The sequence below is a fragment of the Pteropus medius genome, unplaced genomic scaffold, assembly GCF_902729225.1.
Source record: "Pteropus medius unplaced genomic scaffold, Ma_sr-lr_union100, whole genome shotgun sequence".
Classification (NCBI taxonomy): Eukaryota; Metazoa; Chordata; class Mammalia; order Chiroptera; family Pteropodidae; genus Pteropus; species Pteropus medius.
The window spans coordinates 5047191-5061642 of NW_024348242.1; the positions used below are offsets into that span (position 1 = coordinate 5047191).

Sequence of the window (14452 nt, forward strand, 5' to 3'; positions counted from 1 at the left end):
ACAAACTGGGTGACTTAACCGAAATGTATTCTCTCACAGTTCTGAACGCCGAAGGTGCAAAATCAATGTGTCGACAAGACCAGGTTCCTGCTGAGTCTTTGGGTAGAATCTTTCTTTGCTTCTTCCAGCTTCTGGTGGTGGCGGTCCATCCTTGGCATCCGTTGGCTTGCAGCTATATCACTGCAATCTCTGCCTCTGTTGTCACATGGCCTTCTTCCCTGTGTGTGTCTGTGTGTCCTCTCCCATTACAAGTCGACCAATCTTAATTGGATTAAAGTCCAATAAACTCCCGTATGACCTCCTCTCAACTAATTACATCTGCAAAGATCCTATGTACACGTAAGGTCACATAATGAGGTAGTGGGTATTAGAACGTCAACATATCTTTCTGGGGGAGACAATTCAACACCTTAAGAAAGGACTTTTCTTGAACACCTGGAGGTTCACACCTCCCAGTCACTTATGTATCCCTGTTTTATTTCCTGCATATGAGTTACCGTTATATGAAAATGTTTGTCTCTATGTTGGTGGTATATTTCTCTCCCCGGGGAAGTAATCTCCGTGAGATCTCAGGGATCTTGTCTCTGTCTTGCTTGTCACTGGATCCCCAGAGCTTGGCACAGAGTAGACCCTCGATAAATTTTTGTCGAAGGAATGAACATTGTAGATCATCTACTGCAGAGGCTCTCAACTTCTGGGGTTCATAGACCCCTCTGAGAACTATGAATGGGGAATATGGACATAAGCACACAGAGAAATATTTGCAATTCTTAACTGAGGACTTACTCAAGATTCTCAGCAATTAATGTCCGACTTTGCATTACAATTACAATTCAACATATCTTTTTATTTATTTTTTGTTTGTCTTTTTTTTTATTTTTCCATTACAATTGACATATAATATTTTATTAGTTTCAAGTGTACAACATAGTGATTAGGCGTTTATGTAACTTACAAAGTTCAATATATCTTTTTAGGAGACACAATTCAACCCATAGCAACACCTCTCAGAAAAAAAAGGGTGAAACAGGGCTGGTTTGCGTGCATGGGTACTATGGATTGGAAGTCGTTTGTTGTGAATTTGGCCTTGTTAATTGGTTCTCTTCTTTCTCCTTTTTCTTATTCTCCTCTTCCCCCTTCTTCTTTTGTATTTTAATATTCTTTAAAATATTCTTCGGCTTTATATTGGATGCAGTTCAGTTCCCTGGAAACAAATTGATCCTTTTGAATCATGCTTTTAACATTTACCCGGGACCGAAACGGTGCTCAGTCTAAAGCTAATTTTTTCCCACTACTGAGGCAAGACCGGTGTCCCATGAACCATGAGGTTTTCCAGTCTGGCTGCAGGCCCTGTTCCTGGGCCTGTGGGAGTGCCGTACGCTCTTACCTGTCATCGTTCCGGGAGGTTCCTTCCTGGCCTCCCGCAGGTGGTGCACATGTTGACCACTGCTCAGCTGACTTCTGGAGGGGGCTCTCCCCAGACCTCTGGTTTCTCTGCACGCAGCCGTCTCCTCTCTAGAATTCTAACCTCCTTGATCCCCCTGGATTCTCAGCTCTGTCTTCTCAACTCGGGGGGTCTTCCAGGCTCCCCCTGGGGTCACGCTCCCTGCACCACAGCCTAGAAACTCTCTCTGAGACTAACCCCATTTGTTTCCTGTCGTAGGGAACACTGTCCTCCACCGACTTGATGTCTAGTGTCTTGAATGAAAAATATCATATATATTTTTCCCAATTTTTTGGTCATTTCAGGTGAGAGGGTAAATCTGATCCACGTTACTGCATCTTGGCCAGAAACAGAAGTCAGCATAACACATTTGAGGTTTGGATGACTATTGTGTGTCAGTTGTTTCTTTCTTTTTTTTCCCTGAGTATATTTCTTTGCGCAGGTGTATCGTAGTTTGTTTACTCATTCTTTATCCATTCACTGGTTGAGGGACCTTTGGTTTCCAGTTGGGTCTATTATGAATAAAGCCGCTACAAACATTTATCTAAATGTCTTTAAATTTAAAAATATATACATTTTATATAAAAATTCAGACTTTTGCTTTCTCTTGAAAAATGGAAAGATCTGGTCACACTGGGCTCACATTCCTGCATGGCAATGGGCTAGAACAGAGCAACACTGTCCCCTTCACGTGGGGCCCGTTGTCATAGTCTCGGCTATGCTCAACTGTTGCCCCATCCTATATCATGGATTTATATAACCTGTGGTCCCTAGAGATATTTGAGTCTGACACTCTCGATCTAATGTGTCATGAAGACTGTAAAACTGGATAAATCGCTCAAGTGGTGGGAAAACAGAAAACGGTTTATTTAATTGAGGTTAGAATAGAAAATAAAATAAAATAAACCAGGCCCTCAAAGGATGAATAAAGTGTCACCAAACAGAGGATTTGGGGAAGAAGTCACCCCTCCACCTCTGCTCTCAGTTTCTCAATCCTAGCAGGTCCATCAGCCCCACGCTTCCCCATACACACCCCCACCCCACCCTACCCCACCCGGTGTGTAGGAGAGGCCGGCCCTGCTCCCAGGGAGATCTGGGCAGATTCACCTCATCTGCAGGCTGATGGGCCATCAGCTTGCAAATCTAAGGGATTGTTCTCTCTGTGGGGTCAGGACTCCATGTGCATTGCTCACAAGCCCTCCCATAGATGGCATGGCGGGCCACCCCCATCCTATAGCTGCTCAGGTGCCAGAAAGTATCAGATCTTTCTTACCAGGCTGCCACCCTGTCCCCGTTCCTGCCCGGAGCACTTTCAGACTCTCTCCTCAGCTCTCCCGAGCTGGATCTGGCTCTTCTTCAGAACTTTGATCTTGATGAGAAAGTGCATTGCCAGGCTACCTCCCACCATCCACACCACCAGGGGGAATCTTCCCTGTTTGTTTCCTTTAAGGCACTCTATGTAGGGACCAGCTAGCAGGAGAATTTGCTCAGCCAGCAAGGAAGAATCGTAACAGCAGCCGACACATAGCACTCACCATGTGCCTGGCATGCTTCATGTATATGTATTAACGCATTAAGTCCTCAGGACGACCTTCCGAGGAATTCCTTTATGAGCCCGATCAGCAGGAGGTAAGTACTCTAAGACATGGTTTCTCCAACTTTCAGTGTGCTCGTGAACCACCTCCCAGAAATCCTGTTGACATGAAATACAGATCCTGATTCAGTAGGTTCTAGCAAGGGCCTGAGATCCTGTGATTCTATGAGCTTGCAGCCACTGCTGGTCCAAGGACCACATTTAAAAAAAAAAACAAACAAAAAAAACAAGCAAGAGAGAGACCAAGGCGCAGACCTTCCCCAAGATCACCCAGCCACCCGCAGCTGTGTTACTTCCGCACTGCAGAATGTCGAGAGCCAGTCTAAAATCAGAGCACCTGCCCCAGGAGAAGTGAAAATTCCAGGGCTTTTCTTTCATCTGCTTCCCACAAATGCCCTTGCTCAAAATAGTCCCGAAGATCGTGACATGCGATTTGTGCAAAGACGTTTATAGCAGCACTTTTCAGATCAGCCACACCCTGGAAGCGTGCCAAGTGCCCCACCACAGGGAAACAGTTAAGTACACTCCCCTCTGTCTATTTCATGGAATACTCTATGGCTCACCTTCTCTGTAAATTGGGGGTTGCTCTCTTAGGATAGTTGTGAGTATTAAATGCAATGATGCAGATAAAGCACCTGGCAAACACCAGAAAGCACTGACTTTATATGTTTGGTGGTGTTTTTTTTTTAAATGATCATTATGGGAACTGAATGGATGCCTGTCAACAGGTATATCAAATCACGGTAAGTAAAAAGTAGAACCCCAAATAATGTGTATATACTGACTAAAGTTATATCAGTATATAACTTTATACAATCATTCATGTACCCTGAAAAAGATCAGATGAATTTAGTATAACAGAAATGGTCCATCATGTAAATTGATTTTTTTTTTCCCCCTTAAATGTTGTCCAGGGGTTTGATAGAAATTTTTAAGCCTCTATCTTGCTGTCCCCGGGTTTATAATGTAAACAGCAAACATTATCTATTAAATTTCATTTGTTTAATGTTTACTCTTCAGGTATCAAAATGTCTTTTATGTCCTTATTCGGTTGTTTGCATTACCGGACTGACCTAGGCCTGTGAAGTCTTGGGTGAACAGGGGCTGTGTGATTTCTTTGGCCCAGTCGGACAGACCTGAGATCAAATGTCAGTGCTACCACCTGCTGGGAGGATCCTGAGAACCTAATTCACCTTCTCTGTAAATTGGGGGTTGCTCTCCTAGGATAATTGTGAGTATTAAATGTAATGATGCAGATAAAGCACCTGGCAAACACCGGAAAGCACTGACTTTATATGTTTGGTGTTGTGTTTTTTTTTTTAATAAGTATTTCATTTGGGGATATTTTTAGATTTACCAAGGATAAAAAACACCTGCGAAGATATTATACAAAGTTCTCACATACTGTTCAGTTTTCTCTCATGCTGACAGTGTACGTAATCGTGACACTTTTATCAAAACAAAGAAATTAACATAGGTGTATTACTATGAACGGAACTCCAGGCCTTATTTGGATTGGACCAGTTTTTCCACCAATGTCCTTTTTCTATCCCAGGGTTCAGTCTGACGTTGCATTTAGGCATCCTATCTCCAGAGTGTCCTCTGGTCTGCGATAGTATCTGTCTTTCTGTGTTTTGAGAACCTCGATAGTTTTGAAGAGTAATACATATTTTTAATAATAGCTTTATTGAGATATTGTGATGATTATTTTTGTGTCAACTTGACTGGGCCACACGATGCCCAGGTATCTGGTTAAACGTTCTGGGTTGTCTGTGAGGGTGTTTACTTGAATCAGTAGACTAGGTAAGGGGGGGCCTCATCCCATCAGTCGAGGGTCTGAATAGCACAAAAAGGTCGAGGAAGGGGGAATTCTCTCTCTCTCTGCCTGACCACTTAAGCTAGGACATGGGCCTTCTGCTTCTCTTGGGCCTGGATTTACACCATCAGCACTCCTTGTTTTCAGGCCTTTGAACTTGGACCAGAACGTGCACCATCAGTTCTCCTGGTTCTCAGGCCTTAAGACTGGAACTAGACGTTTTGTTTATCCATTTATCAGTTGATGGACGTTTGGGTTATTTCCACTTTTTGACTATTATAAATAATGCTGCCATGAGCATTTCTATGATTTTTTTTTTTTTTTTTACATGGACACGTTTTCCTTTCTCTCAGTGTTACACTTAGGAGTGGAAAAGCTGGGCCAGATGGTAACTCTGGGTTTAATATTTTGAGGAACTGCCAGACTGTTTTCCAAAGTGTTCCATTTTACGCACCCACCAGCAGTGTATGAAGCCTCCAGTTTCTCCACATCCTTGTCAACACGTTTCATTGTCCGTTTCCATTTCAGCCATCTTATAGTTCTGTGTGGAGTGTATCTCACCGTGATTCTGATTTTTCATTTTCCTAATGGCTATGAATGTTGACTCTCTCTCCATGTGCTCATTGGCCAATTGTATATCTGCTTTAGGATAAATATCTATTCTAATCCTTTCCTCATTTTTAAATTGGGTTATTTCCCTTTTTTATCGTTGACCTGTAAGGGTTCTTTATATGTTCTGATTTCTTTCTTGGCTTGGTTTCCAGATAAAAATGCTTTTTTTTAAATAATAAAAATTTCCCCAACCTCTAATGGCCATTATCAACAAGGTGTGAGTGGAAGGAAGTGCTTGATAAAGGTTTAGAAATTGAATACTTCCTAATCCAACTCAAAAACCATCTAACTGTATTTGAGGAATGTATTTATTACTAGACACCTTTGCTGTCCTCATTTGTTGCAGACACAAAAAGCCCTATATCCTGGGTTCCAGCCATCCTATTATTTTGAAAGCCCTCTGTCAAGCAACAGGGAGAAAACATCCTGCCTTGTTCTATGTTCTTCTCTTTGTTTGATGCATTTGAAGAATTACATCTGACAGTTCCCCCAGTGAAGGCAGATTCGCCAGCTTCTTTTGTATGATGACAGATAATGCAGGAAGACTGTAGGTGGTGGGAAATTCACCAAACTGTTTTCCAGTGACCAAATGAAACGTTGGCGGATTTTCATGTTTTTGTTTTCATTTGCTTTTTTTTTTTTTTTAAAGCCTGAAAGATTAAATCTTGTATCATTGCGCCACCTGCTGGCAATGTCTAAGAATGTCTGTTCCTTCCAACAAAAGGCAAAAAAGGACTTGGTCAACAGATTTCATTACAAATATTCTTTTTTCTCTCACCTGAAAAAACTACTACTCACAGAGCTTGGATGGTAGAACTATTTCAACGTTCTTCATCTTTAATAAAACAAAATGTTTGCTTTCCAAGTTTTCAAAAATGAGAATATATTTGCTTTTTAATTGTGCCATATAACACGTACAGAAAAATGCATACGATTTTTATGTATAGTTTAAATAATAATTATAAAGAGAATCTGATAACTAAGACCCAGATTAAGAATAAGACACTGACAACAACAACAACAACAACAACAAATAAACAAAAAGCAAAGCAAAAACAATAAGACATAGTCATCACCCTAGCTAACACCATGCTTCTCCCCCTTGATCGAAACTTTCTCCCTCCCTTCCCCCTAAATTAATCACTATCCTGAGGCTTGGAATAATCATTTGAGCATACATTACTTTTATAACCAGAAAACAATTACAATAGTCATTTTAAAAAATAATAATGTTAAAAAAAATTGGTGTAGTTATTTAATCTGGAAACTTATATGGTTATTCCTGCATTTAACAAATACATAGATTGAACACAATATCATTAGCCATTAGGGAAACACAAATCAAATCATAATGAGATACCACTTCACACCCACAAAGATGGCTAAAGTTAAAAGACAGACAATAGCAAATGTTGGCGAAGATGTGGAGAAATTAAAACCCTCCTATATTACCGGTGGGAATGGAAAACGGGGCAGCCACTTTGAAGAAGTTTGACAGTTCCTCAAAAAGTTAAACAGAGTTACCATCTGATCTGGCAATTTCACTTCTGGGTATAGCACAAGGAGAAAAGAAAACCTATATCCACACAAAAACTTGTACACAGATATTCATAGTGGCATTATGCATAACAGCCAAAAAGTGGAAACCACCCAAATGGGGGAATGGGTAAGCTGATGAGTGGATAAACAAACTGATATTCCATTCAACGGAATATTATTCAGCCACAAAATGGAATAATGTACTGATGCCTGCTATCACATGGAAGGACCTCGAAAACTAAGTGAAAGAAGGCACAAAAGACCACATTCTGTATGGTTCCATTGAAATAAAGTGTCCAGAACAGGCACATCCACGCTGACAGAAAGCAGACGAGTGGTTCCCAGGGACTGGGGATGAAGGGGAGGGAGAGTGATGTGGATGGGGACGGGCTGTCTTTTTTGGGGAGATGGAAATGTTCTGGAATTAGTGTAATGGTTGTGCAGCTCTGAATATACTAACACCCGCTGAACTGTGCACTTTACAGAGTGAATTTGATGATAGGTCACTCGTATCTTAATAAATTTGTTATAAATAATACAGATGTTTGAGTGACTATTACATATCAAGAACTATGCTAGGCTCTGAGGTTACAATACAGAGCAAAGCTGGATAAGGCTCCCGCAGGTCTGTAGTGCATGTAGTGTTAAATGTTGTGTTACACACAAAAGATGTTAAGAGATCTTCAAAGGGAAGGCAATGACCGATGAATAACACAAGACTTTCCAATTATTTCTGCCCAGTAGAATTTTGTTATGATGAAACCAAGCTCCAAATCTCATTTCTCAGTTTAAGGAATTAGAGATTAGAGACTGATGCCTGACCTTCCCATGCTTCCCGCCCCCCAGCACCTACTAACAAGAGAACAAGAGGCTTCGAATACAGAATGAAAAAGATGAAAGCATGACATTACCTATATGCCTAATGTTTTCATTTTTTGTGTTGGGAAATTTCAAAAGAAGGAAGGAGGGAAGAAAATTTTTATTTGTGAAATATACGTACAGGAAAGTACAGAAAAATCTTCTATACAAATTTAACAAATAATTATGAGGTGAACACCTCTGTAACTACACCCAGGGCGCCCCAGAAGCCTTGCACAGGCCGATCTCCACCTACGACCCCTTTCTTTCCTCCAAAGGTAACTAAAATCCTAATTTTTATGGTAATTTCTTTGTTTTTTTTCTTGCAGTCTTACCCCAAATGTTTGCAGCTCTACATAACATAGATTTGATTTTCCTGGTTTGGAATTTTTTGATATGAAGTCATACTTTCTTTGTTGGTTGGTTTTATGCCTGTCTTCTTTGGGATCAATATTCTGTTTTTAAGACCCATGCACATTGTGTGTGACTATAATTCGTTTTCACTGCTGCGACATTCTATTGTATGAACAGTACACAAAGTGACGTACCCGTGCTGTCACTGACAAACGTCCAGGGCATTCTTTGGTTGGCATTTGAACACTGCTGCGATGGCCACTTTTGTACATCTATCCTGGTACCTTCTTTGCCAGCTGCGAGGTTACCCGTATCTTCAGCTTTACCAGATGCCACCGAACCATCTTCCAAAGCAGTTCACACCCCCTGAAAGAGTTCGACAATTCTGCATTTTCAAAGTACCTTTGAAAAGCATATTCCATATGGTGGGTGATTTTTAGAAAAATAGTTTAAGTGGGTTTTCACGGAAGCTGCTGTTGGGCTATTTGAAATGGGGAATTAAGTGCCACTTGCCAGAAAAGGCAGTTACAGAATTGACCAACTGCTCAGCGCCTCTCAGCGCTCCGTTCTGTTTGACAAGAGTGCAGACATCACCGTTTATACATTTTGTACACATCTGCAGTGTGAATAGTTGCTGTTTACAACATGCTTTCACAGAGAGCGTTTCATTTAATCCTCATAACAATCCTGAGAGATAAATACTATTCTATATTGCAGAGATGAGGAAACAGATTCAGAGAATAACAGCTGTCCTGATTATCCAGTCAATTACAGCGCAGGGGCTTGGACCTCAGCTTGTTCCTTGTCATCACGTCCCAGCTAGGAACCTGACATGGGACTGTGTTGTAAAGGACTCACTGCAAGCAGATCAACAGAGCATGGTACGTACCCTAGGCAGAGTGTACCTCCTACCTCTTCACTTGGGATTTGGTCACGCAGGCTGTTTGGGCCAATGTTACCAACGATTAAAAAAAAACAAAACTATTAGCATGAACAGACTTGCTCACTTCTGCCACTGCAGTGAGGAGAGTATTCCTGAGTCTCTTCGATCCCAGAGGGAAGATGAAAGACACTGGAACAGAGCTGCCCTCGCCAAGGCCAGCCCAGATCAGCCAGCCCACAACTCAGTGAACTAAAGGAAGGTTTATTACCGTCTGCCCCTCAGAATCAGGGGTTGTTGGTTTAACTGCAAAAGGGAACTAATACCATCTGGGATATGAGAATGGATTTGTCATACAGAACCCTTCTATGGTACTGTACCAGGAGAATCAGATTTTCTTATTAATGATTTATAGTTAGGGCCTGTTATAGTCTGAATGTGTCTCCCCAAAATTCACATGTTGGAACCCTAATCCCCAGTGTGATGGTGTTAGGAGGTGGAGTTTTGGGGAGGTGATTAGGCTATGAGGGTGGAATGGGATTAGTGCGCTTATAAAAGAGACCCCACAGAGCTCCCTAGCCCCTTTCACCATGTGACAAGTCTGCAACCCAGAAGAGGGCCCTCGCTGGACCATGCTGGCACCTTGATCTTGGACTTCTAGCCTCCAGAACTGTGAGATATAAATTTATATTGTTTATAAGCCACCTAGCCTGTAGTATTTTGAACAAACTAAGTCAGGGCTTAGCATTTTGAGTAATGAATGCAACCCATATTATTTGCAACACAATATCAATTTCATTCAACATTTTAGAAGTGCAGTTACTGTTGCCAGATATATATAACAGAGAACATTTGTCCTGCAAAGCCAAAAACATAATTACTATCTTTACAGAAGAGGTTTGCCCAATTATAATCCACCTCTTGGCTCTGGGGAGTGGATCACTTTCTCTGGACAAAAGGGAAGCTAACATATTTGGAGATCTGCCAACAAGGAGGAAAAGGACGTGGAGTTTTGAATTTCAGTAGCAACCAACAGTGTCTACAGCCATAGCTACCCACTCTACCCATCCATATTATCATGGCCCAGGACAAATCTGAGGCACAGGACTGAGTCAGTACTAATCAAACACAGTGAAGATATCACAGGAGAAATTGATATAGGTTGGGAAAGGGCCTGTTTTTCAAACATTCACCAGATTTGAAAGGTTGGACAAAGTTATTATCTTGATACATCTTTGGTCTTTTGAAGAGCCAGAGATAATAAAATTGTCTCGTATTCATCCATCCCTTATCCGACAAGTATTTCTTAAAGACTTATTGAGAATTATATTTGTTTGCTGGGCTGCCTTAACAAAGTACCACAAACTGGGTGACTTAAACAGTTCTGGAGGCTAGAAATCTCAAATCAAGGTGTCAGCAGGTGTGGTTCCTTCTGGAGGCTCCGGGGGAGCATCTATCTGTTCCATGACTCTCTCCTTGTGTCTGTCTCTGTGTCTAGACTCCCTTTTTTCATATGGACACCAGTCGTGTTGGATTAGGACCCACCTTCCGACTTCATCTCAACTCGATCATCGGCAAAGACCCTATTTCTAAGTAAGGTCAAATTCTCAGGTAGTGGGGGTTAGGGTTTCAGTATCTTTTGGGGAAACACAATTACATCCATGTTTTCAGGCTTACAGGGCCACGCATACATAAACACAGGCTTAAAGGAATGTAAAGAAACCAAGGAAGGAAACAGGAAGAAAAGAGGGAAAAATAGAAGAGAGGAGGAGAGAGGAAGAGAAGAGTAGAACTAGGAAAGAGAAAACAAAGACGCAGGGAAAAGCTGAAGGAGGGAGGCAGGACCAAGTGCATAATTTGTGGGGCCCGACGCCAAATGAACACGTAAGATCCCTTGTTTAAAAATTAAGACTTTAAAAATGCTGACAGGAGAGCATTTAGCCAAGCACAAGGCCCTGTGTGACTCCCTGTGGGGAGGGCTGTACTAGTGTATTTACGGTCCATGTAAGAGTTTACGTGTTTGCTTCTTCGTTATTTTTCTGTGCTCTTTATGAGGTCCTGTGAAAGCTCCCTCAGCTTGGCATCTAGCCCTCCTCACTCCCAGTCTGCCCTACTCTAGGACACGCCTCCCAGGTTATTCGATGGCACCCTTCCGTTTAAATCAAGACAGTCTCCAGTCTTTACACTATCATTCCACCCCCAAGACCTTGCCCAGGCTGTTCCTATCCCTGGACCCCACAGTCCTTCCCCCTAGCGTTCACTCTTCAAGGGCAGGGGCTGAATTATAATTCATCTTTGAATCTCCAGCACTCGGCACCGTGTACATATATAAAACATAATATACTTTGCACCGGAATGTTTATAAGGTGGATGAACCGACACGAAGGGGCGTCCAAAGCATTGATACATTTATGACACAAAATCACACTTAACTCTGTGCAGACTTGTGGTCTGTGCTGGCTCCATCTTCCTAGCGACTACTATGTGTATGCGGGCGAGAACCTGTCCTCCAAACACAACTTCAAGACTTGAGTCTTTAAGTCTTCTAGAAATTAAGAATTCATGGGGAAAGAGAAAATTTAGGGAACAGGAAAATTCGCTGTGCTCATATTCCGGTCTTCAAATGCGTAGATTTAGTAATTTTGCAGCGTGGCATTTGAGACAGCTGCCAAATTTCAGCTACACTCACCTTTACCGCAATTCTACCGCCGCCCTTTCGGCTTTGGCCCGGATCCCGCCCACTTCCGGCAAGGCCATCCAGAGCGCAGGCGCAACTCCAGGAGCCATCCATCCATCTCTCGAGCTAGTGCTGATGTATGCGCATGCGCGAAAGGGGGCGGGGCTCGGTAATTGCGCGGGAGAATGTAGGCTCACCGAATTCACGCGACGGCCTCCGCCCACCTGAATAGGCGGGCGGAGCCGAGAGCCTCCCCGGTTCGGGCAGCGCATGCGCACTAAGTGCAGGAACGTGGCGCAAGAAGGCGAGCCTCTACGCATGCTCATTTAAATGAGGCAAGAGCTTTTTACGTCACATCGTGACCCGCCTCCTTTCTCTCTTAACCCGCCTCTGACTTTTAAAGGGCCAGAGCCGTTTTCAACGAATTGCTTTAAAAGAATAGAGCGTTTATTGAGAGCCTACTAGTGTGCCAGGCCCAATTTACATTGCCTCCTGTGTGCATTTGCCGGTTGTGCCTTTTGTAATAATTACCTTGATTTGTATATTTTTGTGTAAATTTCTTCCCTCGCCCCATGGTACCATGCCGTTGGAGGCAATTTTCAGAAATCAGAGGTAAAGTGGTGTTCTGGGCAGATCTTCTTAGGTCAAGAGGTCTGAGATTGAATCCTGGCTCAGCTACTTTCATGCTCCTTTATTCTCGATATCCTACCTAACATCTGTGAGTCTTAAGAGTGTGCCGATTTAAAAAAAATGCAGATAAGGATTCCTACCTACCTCATAGGATTGTTGTGAAAAGTACGTTTTTTGGAAAAGTATGTAAAGTGCCAATGCTACGTCTCACACCAACAATCTATTAAATACATACATACATACATACATACATAACTATCAGGCAAAATTATTCAGTCAGAAAACAGTTTTATAGTGCCTGTAACAGTTCCAGATGGTTCTTCAGGAGGAAATACGTTATTGCCAGGATGACTAGAGTGTGCAGTGGTGCCAATATCACAGTCCATTATTTTCGCACATTTTTCCTAGTCTAGACAGTATGTAATAGTATGGAAGGGTCATTTTAAATTTCATTTCTTTAATTGCTGGTGAGGCTGTGCATTTTTCCTTAAGATGATTTATGAACTGTATTTCTTTGCCTCACAGCTATTTTCGAACACTGTAATTTCCACAGGCTTATCTCTGCAGACATTATGTTAGGTTCTGACAGAGCATTCTTCTGACAATTAAAAACAGAAAAAGAAAGAGGGTTGGGATGGAGAGAGAAAATTAAAAGGAAAGTTTCTAAGGAAGGAATAGGAAGTGGAGATCTCAGAAGCAGTGCATTCAGTAGAACTTTCTATGATAATGTTCTGTATCTGCTCTGTCTCATATGCTAGCCAATTGCTACAAGTGCCTACTGAATATCTGGAATGTGGCTAGCGTGACTGAGGAATTGAATTTTTATTTTTCTTTAGTTTGAATTTTCATATAAATAGCCACTTCACTTATGGCATAAGCCTAGAGATTAGGAAAGGAGAGAAAGGAGAAAAGAAAGGCCCTACAGATTCATTCAAATTGGCCTCATATATTCGAAGGGACTCAAATTTAGACTTTTGGCATTGTTCCCAAGACAGTCCCAGACAAGGGTGCGTTCAGTTTGCAAAAATCAAGGTATGCACTGATACAGTTTTCTATATGTATTTTACATTTCAATAAAAATTTAAACAAGACTTTGTCACACTTTGTTACCCACTTTAGACATTTTTCTGATTTTTAATTTAGCAGAAGTCTCGAAAAAATAGAGGTGGCTGTGACTCGCTCTGGAAATCTCAGAGCCCCTAGGGGGCGCTCGTCCTGCATCAGAGACTGTAAAGCCTTCCTGAGAGAATTCACATTACCACACAATTTACCCATTTAAAGTGCACAGTTCAGTGGCCTTTAGTCCGTTCACAGCGTTGTGTAACCATCACTACAGTCAGCCCTAAAATATTTTCATCACTGCAAAAAGAAACTCTGCCTTTTAACTGTCACTTTCCTATCTCCCCCTCCCCCCCAGCCCACAAGCAACCACTAATCTATTTTTGTCTCTGTAGATTTGCCTTCTCTGGACATTTCCTGTAAGCATAATCATAACCTATGTGGCCTTTTGTGCTGGCTTCTTTTACTCAGTGTATTTCCGAAGTTCATCCATGTTGTCGCAGGTATCAGTACTTCGTTCATTTTTTATGGCTGAATAATATTCCCTTGTATGGATAGAGCACATTTTGCTTATCCATTCATCTTTTGATAGACCACACAGGAGAAACTCCTTCACCTCAAGGTGCAAACAATGTCCTTGAGAGGAACCTAGCCAAATTGTAGTCACTGAAATCTGGCAGGTAATTATCAGAAGAGTATTTGGGACAGGAGTCCTCAATTTTGATTTTCCTGACACTTCAGTACTGGTGGGTAGCCAGCCCATAGCATCTACTGAGGGGTTTGTGAATAATGCTACTGGATGCTGACTCCATAGGGAAAATAATCTCGTAGATTTGTGACCTGTCCTTCCAGTTGGCCTGCAGATACAGATGAGCCTTAACCTACCCCAGAGTCTTCTCTAGGCTACAGTCCTGCCTTCAACTGAACCAGGGTCTAATTAGGGGCCACGAATGGGCTCCTCGCGGTGGTGCGATTGAGGCTTATGACTG

General features: G+C 42.1%; 1 long non-coding RNA gene across 2 annotated transcripts; it reads right to left on the reverse strand.

The window, feature by feature from the left end:
* Positions 1-787: 787 nt before the first annotated feature.
* LOC120616076 (uncharacterized) lies at positions 788-12039 on the reverse strand. Of its 2 annotated transcripts, XR_005656466.1 has the most exons (4): positions 11787-12039; positions 8412-11642; positions 2980-3137; positions 788-1204 (listed from the first exon to the last, which is right to left on the reverse strand). It is a non-coding gene; the product is annotated as an uncharacterized LOC120616076 (long non-coding RNA). The 2 variants fall into 2 exon arrangements; XR_005656465.1 differs by having other exon boundaries at positions 8412-12039.
* Positions 12040-14452: the final 2413 nt, after the last annotated feature.